The sequence below is a fragment of the Schistocerca piceifrons genome, unplaced genomic scaffold (assembly GCF_021461385.2).
Source record: "Schistocerca piceifrons isolate TAMUIC-IGC-003096 unplaced genomic scaffold, iqSchPice1.1 HiC_scaffold_617, whole genome shotgun sequence".
Taxonomy (NCBI): Eukaryota; Metazoa; Arthropoda; class Insecta; order Orthoptera; family Acrididae; genus Schistocerca; species Schistocerca piceifrons.
In genome coordinates, this window is record NW_025728858.1 from 38,303 (window position 1) to 44,302 (window position 6,000).

Here is a 6,000-nt window from a genome sequence, read left to right on the forward strand (position 1 = left end):
AAAGATCATCACCCTGCGTGGAAGTTGATAGAGGATCCGAACCCGACTCGTCGGGGAGCGCTACAGCATTCACTCGGCAATGGCCATAATATCTTGAATACACTGGTTCTCAACCGATAAAGAGAAAATGAAAGAAAATGTCCGATTGCCGATGCGTAACAACTTTGGCCTTTGTCAGTACTTGGGCGGGTGAGCGCATGGGAACACAGGGCGCTATTGGCACTTTTACTTCCTATTTTTGTTTCTCCTTTCTTTTCGGAGCTACAGCCCGATTCGGTCAGGGAGACGCCACCGTGAAATGAAGGGGGCGTGCTGTGTGTCCATCGCCTCGCCTCTCCTTACCTCTCTCAGTCGTTTCTCGTGCTTGTCGTTTTGATATAGGCCGATTTGAGAGCGTCAGCTCTCGCGTCAGCCGAGCAAAGTCGAGACAAGTCGAGACACACTAAGGGCTGGTATGCAGCGAGTAAGAGGGCGAAAAAACAATAATTTAAGAGCGCGTGGCAAAAGTACTCATACGCGAAATTAAAAAGCCTGCTGCGGTGGCCGGGAATCGAACCCGGATCAACTGCTTGGAACGCAACTATGCTGACCATTACACCACCACCGCACAAGCGAGCGCCGCGCGTCCGCGCTGTGTCGGCTTCCCGCCAGTCGGCAGCGGCCGAAGGTGATCGTACCTGGCAGGCGCATTTCGAGGCAGGCTAGGGGAGCACATCCAGACGCATTCGGACAGCGTATCCGCGCACATTTCGCATCCTTTGGCAAGAGTTGGGCGCCGGCAACGCAAGAGTACGCAGAGGACCGCGTTCTGGCGGCATTTTTAAGCAGAGCAGTGCAGTGCAGGATTCAGCGTCTGCAGCATCTTTTCCACAGAATGCTACGGCGCTTGACGGCAGTCCCACTTTCCCTTGAGACATCTGCTCGGCAAGCAGCGTCAAGTTACCGCTGGCCCGAGCATCGGTGGTTCAGTGGTAGAATGCTCGCCTGCCACGCGGGCGGCCCGGGTTCGATTCCCGGCCGATGCATCATTTTGCTTTTCCCGCGATAATGCTGCCGCGTGGCTTGAGCGCTTGAGATGCACGATCCACAAGAATGTGTAGCTGGATTTCCCTTGAGAAGGACCGAGAACGCAGCACTCGCGGGTCCCCACTAGGACGCTCGCATCATGTTCTACAGACTAGCGTCGGCCTGGCCTCACAAGTTGCTGGGTCCGGGTGCCTCCGAGGCACTGAACTTCAACGACAAGGAGTGCTGCCTATCGTTGCAACAGCTGCAGCAGCACCGCAATCAACTGGGCCGGCAGTGCACGTGTAGCAACAGAACACGTTATCCAGGAAGTACAGTGTCTCTACGTCTAATATTGGGTAAGGTGTTTACCCAGTTTCCAGGACAAGCGGTGCACCCGTGCCTCGGTAGCGCAGTAGGCAGCGCGTAAGTCTCATAATCTTAAGGTCGTGAGTTCGATCCTCACCCGGGGCATTTAATTTTCTGTGACATGGTGGTGCTGTTGCTAGGGCGCCAACGTATTTCTTGTTTGTTATCCACAGCGTTTCAACGCTTCAGCGGGAAAATGTTTACTTCCTGTTATTGCTACTTACAGCTTCCCTTTTCCTCTTCTCCCAGCAGAGCATGAAGCCAAAAGCATTGCTCTGCGACGTTTGAGGTGCGCGCCTTGCCAGTCAGTATGTGCACAGATGCTCGCAAAGAGAGGGGGGCGCCGACGCGGCACTCGACACGAAATGCGACAAGCGACCGTACGAACGGTCGAACGAAACGGCCACATCCGGTGTGGTCTAGTGGCTAGGATACCTGGCTTTCACCCAGGAGGCCCGGGTTCGATTCCCGGTACCGGAACGGAATTTTTTCCACACGAATCGTGACAAGTTTGAGCTGTCCGAGCGGCCGTTTCCCGTCCTGCTCGCAATATAGCTACTGTTTCGTGACCGTCAGCAGAATATAGACTAGGGAAGCAGACACACGACGACCATAGAAATGGTGTGCGGCTTCATGCCACCTGTTTCCAGCGTAGGGCTGAGCAACTGCATCTGCCGAGGCCCGTTAGCTCAGTTGGTTAGAGCGTCGTGCTAATAACGCGAAGGTCGTGGGTTCGATCCCCCCACGGGCCACTACTCTTTTCCTACTACGAAAAGGCGGCGCCGATTTCAGCTGGCGAGTGTGGTGACCAAAAGATCATCACCCTGCGTGGAAGTTGATAGAGGATCCGAACCCGACTCGTCGGGGAGCGCTACAGCATTCACTCGGCAATGGCCATAATATCTTGAATACACTGGTTCTCAACCGATAAAGAGAAAATGAAAGAAAATGTCCGATTGCCGATGCGTAACAACTTTGGCCTTTGTCAGTACTTGGGCGGGTGAGCGCATGGGAACACAGGGCGCTATTGGCACTTTTACTTCCTATTTTTGTTTCTCCTTTCTTTTCGGAGCTACAGCCCGATTCGGTCAGGGAGACGCCACCGTGAAATGAAGGGGGCGTGCTGTGTGTCCATCGCCTCGCCTCTCCTTACCTCTCTCAGTCGTTTCTCGTGCTTGTCGTTTTGATATAGGCCGATTTGAGAGCGTCAGCTCTCGCGTCAGCCGAGCAAAGTCGAGACAAGTCGAGACACACTAAGGGCTGGTATGCAGCGAGTAAGAGGGCGAAAAAACAATAATTTAAGAGCGCGTGGCAAAAGTACTCATACGCGAAATTAAAAAGCCTGCTGCGGTGGCCGGGAATCGAACCCGGATCAACTGCTTGGAACGCAACTATGCTGACCATTACACCACCACCGCACAAGCGAGCGCCGCGCGTCCGCGCTGTGTCGGCTTCCCGCCAGTCGGCAGCGGCCGAAGGTGATCGTACCTGGCAGGCGCATTTCGAGGCAGGCTAGGGGAGCACATCCAGACGCATTCGGACAGCGTATCCGCGCACATTTCGCATCCTTTGGCAAGAGTTGGGCGCCGGCAACGCAAGAGTACGCAGAGGACCGCGTTCTGGCGGCATTTTTAAGCAGAGCAGTGCAGTGCAGGATTCAGCGTCTGCAGCATCTTTTCCACAGAATGCTACGGCGCTTGACGGCAGTCCCACTTTCCCTTGAGACATCTGCTCGGCAAGCAGCGTCAAGTTACCGCTGGCCCGAGCATCGGTGGTTCAGTGGTAGAATGCTCGCCTGCCACGCGGGCGGCCCGGGTTCGATTCCCGGCCGATGCATCATTTTGCTTTTCCCGCGATAATGCTGCCGCGTGGCTTGAGCGCTTGAGATGCACGATCCACAAGAATGTGTAGCTGGATTTCCCTTGAGAAGGACCGAGAACGCAGCACTCGCGGGTCCCCACTAGGACGCTCGCATCATGTTCTACAGACTAGCGTCGGCCTGGCCTCACAAGTTGCTGGGTCCGGGTGCCTCCGAGGCACTGAACTTCAACGACAAGGAGTGCTGCCTATCGTTGCAACAGCTGCAGCAGCACCGCAATCAACTGGGCCGGCAGTGCACGTGTAGCAACAGAACACGTTATCCAGGAAGTACAGTGTCTCTACGTCTAATATTGGGTAAGGTGTTTACCCAGTTTCCAGGACAAGCGGTGCACCCGTGCCTCGGTAGCGCAGTAGGCAGCGCGTAAGTCTCATAATCTTAAGGTCGTGAGTTCGATCCTCACCCGGGGCATTTAATTTTCTGTGACATGGTGGTGCTGTTGCTAGGGCGCCAACGTATTTCTTGTTTGTTATCCACAGCGTTTCAACGCTTCAGCGGGAAAATGTTTACTTCCTGTTATTGCTACTTACAGCTTCCCTTTTCCTCTTCTCCCAGCAGAGCATGAAGCCAAAAGCATTGCTCTGCGACGTTTGAGGTGCGCGCCTTGCCAGTCAGTATGTGCACAGATGCTCGCAAAGAGAGGGGGGCGCCGACGCGGCACTCGACACGAAATGCGACAAGCGACCGTACGAACGGTCGAACGAAACGGCCACATCCGGTGTGGTCTAGTGGCTAGGATACCTGGCTTTCACCCAGGAGGCCCGGGTTCGATTCCCGGTACCGGAACGGAATTTTTTCCACACGAATCGTGACAAGTTTGAGCTGTCCGAGCGGCCGTTTCCCGTCCTGCTCGCAATATAGCTACTGTTTCGTGACCGTCAGCAGAATATAGACTAGGGAAGCAGACACACGACGACCATAGAAATGGTGTGCGGCTTCATGCCACCTGTTTCCAGCGTAGGGCTGAGCAACTGCATCTGCCGAGGCCCGTTAGCTCAGTTGGTTAGAGCGTCGTGCTAATAACGCGAAGGTCGTGGGTTCGATCCCCCCCACGGGCCACTACTCTTTTCCTACTACGAAAAGGCGGCGCCGATTTCAGCTGGCGAGTGTGGTGACCAAAAGATCATCACCCTGCGTGGAAGTTGATAGAGGATCCGAACCCGACTCGTCGGGGAGCGCTACAGCATTCACTCGGCAATGGCCATAATATCTTGAATACACTGGTTCTCAACCGATAAAGAGAAAATGAAAGAAAATGTCCGATTGCCGATGCGTAACAACTTTGGCCTTTGTCAGTACTTGGGCGGGTGAGCGCATGGGAACACAGGGCGCTATTGGCACTTTTACTTCCTATTTTTGTTTCTCCTTTCTTTTCGGAGCTACAGCCCGATTCGGTCAGGGAGACGCCACCGTGAAATGAAGGGGGCGTGCTGTGTGTCCATCGCCTCGCCTCTCCTTACCTCTCTCAGTCGTTTCTCGTGCTTGTCGTTTTGATATAGGCCGATTTGAGAGCGTCAGCTCTCGCGTCAGCCGAGCAAAGTCGAGACAAGTCGAGACACACTAAGGGCTGGTATGCAGCGAGTAAGAGGGCGAAAAAACAATAATTTAAGAGCGCGTGGCAAAAGTACTCATACGCGAAATTAAAAAGCCTGCTGCGGTGGCCGGGAATCGAACCCGGATCAACTGCTTGGAACGCAACTATGCTGACCATTACACCACCACCGCACAAGCGAGCGCCGCGCGTCCGCGCTGTGTCGGCTTCCCGCCAGTCGGCAGCGGCCGAAGGTGATCGTACCTGGCAGGCGCATTTCGAGGCAGGCTAGGGGAGCACATCCAGACGCATTCGGACAGCGTATCCGCGCACATTTCGCATCCTTTGGCAAGAGTTGGGCGCCGGCAACGCAAGAGTACGCAGAGGACCGCGTTCTGGCGGCATTTTTAAGCAGAGCAGTGCAGTGCAGGATTCAGCGTCTGCAGCATCTTTTCCACAGAATGCTACGGCGCTTGACGGCAGTCCCACTTTCCCTTGAGACATCTGCTCGGCAAGCAGCGTCAAGTTACCGCTGGCCCGAGCATCGGTGGTTCAGTGGTAGAATGCTCGCCTGCCACGCGGGCGGCCCGGGTTCGATTCCCGGCCGATGCATCATTTTGCTTTTCCCGCGATAATGCTGCCGCGTGGCTTGAGCGCTTGAGATGCACGATCCACAAGAATGTGTAGCTGGATTTCCCTTGAGAAGGACCGAGAACGCAGCACTCGCGGGTCCCCACTAGGACGCTCGCATCATGTTCTACAGACTAGCGTCGGCCTGGCCTCACAAGTTGCTGGGTCCGGGTGCCTCCGAGGCACTGAACTTCAACGACAAGGAGTGCTGCCTATCGTTGCAACAGCTGCAGCAGCACCGCAATCAACTGGGCCGGCAGTGCACGTGTAGCAACAGAACACGTTATCCAGGAAGTACAGTGTCTCTACGTCTAATATTGGGTAAGGTGTTTACCCAGTTTCCAGGACAAGCGGTGCACCCGTGCCTCGGTAGCGCAGTAGGCAGCGCGTAAGTCTCATAATCTTAAGGTCGTGAGTTCGATCCTCACCCGGGCATTTAATTTTCTGTGACATGGTGGTGCTGTTGCTAGGGCGCCAACGTATTTCTTGTTTGTTATCCACAGCGTTTCAACGCTTCAGCGGGAAAATGTTTACTTCCTGTTATTGCTACTTACAGCTTCCCTTTTCCTCTTCTCCCAGCAGAGCA

At 54.9% G+C, this 6,000-nt stretch overlaps 13 non-coding genes across 13 annotated transcripts; 10 read left to right on the forward strand and 3 right to left on the reverse strand.

Moving 5' to 3' along the window:
- Window positions 1-535: 535 nt before the first annotated feature.
- On the reverse strand, window positions 536-607 carry Trnag-ucc. Its single transcript has one exon. It is a non-coding gene; the product is annotated as a tRNA-Gly (tRNA).
- A 347-nt stretch (window positions 608-954) lies between these two features.
- On the forward strand, window positions 955-1,025 carry Trnag-gcc. The gene has a single exon. It is a non-coding gene; the product is annotated as a tRNA-Gly (tRNA).
- A 381-nt stretch (window positions 1,026-1,406) lies between these two features.
- Trnam-cau lies at window positions 1,407-1,479 on the forward strand. The gene has a single exon. It is a non-coding gene; the product is annotated as a tRNA-Met (tRNA).
- Window positions 1,480-1,782: 303 nt separating this feature from the next.
- On the forward strand, window positions 1,783-1,854 carry Trnae-uuc. The gene has a single exon. It is a non-coding gene; the product is annotated as a tRNA-Glu (tRNA).
- A 198-nt stretch (window positions 1,855-2,052) lies between these two features.
- Window positions 2,053-2,126, forward strand: Trnai-aau. The gene has a single exon. It is a non-coding gene; the product is annotated as a tRNA-Ile (tRNA).
- Window positions 2,127-2,720: 594 nt separating this feature from the next.
- On the reverse strand, window positions 2,721-2,792 carry Trnag-ucc. Its single transcript has one exon. It is a non-coding gene; the product is annotated as a tRNA-Gly (tRNA).
- A 347-nt stretch (window positions 2,793-3,139) lies between these two features.
- Trnag-gcc lies at window positions 3,140-3,210 on the forward strand. The gene has a single exon. It is a non-coding gene; the product is annotated as a tRNA-Gly (tRNA).
- A 381-nt stretch (window positions 3,211-3,591) lies between these two features.
- On the forward strand, window positions 3,592-3,664 carry Trnam-cau. Its single transcript has one exon. It is a non-coding gene; the product is annotated as a tRNA-Met (tRNA).
- Window positions 3,665-3,967: 303 nt separating this feature from the next.
- Trnae-uuc lies at window positions 3,968-4,039 on the forward strand. Its single transcript has one exon. It is a non-coding gene; the product is annotated as a tRNA-Glu (tRNA).
- A 198-nt stretch (window positions 4,040-4,237) lies between these two features.
- Window positions 4,238-4,312, forward strand: Trnai-aau. The gene has a single exon. It is a non-coding gene; the product is annotated as a tRNA-Ile (tRNA).
- A 594-nt stretch (window positions 4,313-4,906) lies between these two features.
- On the reverse strand, window positions 4,907-4,978 carry Trnag-ucc. Its single transcript has one exon. It is a non-coding gene; the product is annotated as a tRNA-Gly (tRNA).
- Window positions 4,979-5,325: 347 nt separating this feature from the next.
- On the forward strand, window positions 5,326-5,396 carry Trnag-gcc. Its single transcript has one exon. It is a non-coding gene; the product is annotated as a tRNA-Gly (tRNA).
- A 380-nt stretch (window positions 5,397-5,776) lies between these two features.
- Window positions 5,777-5,850, forward strand: Trnam-cau. Its single transcript has one exon. It is a non-coding gene; the product is annotated as a tRNA-Met (tRNA).
- The last annotated feature ends 150 nt before the right edge of the window (window positions 5,851-6,000 follow it).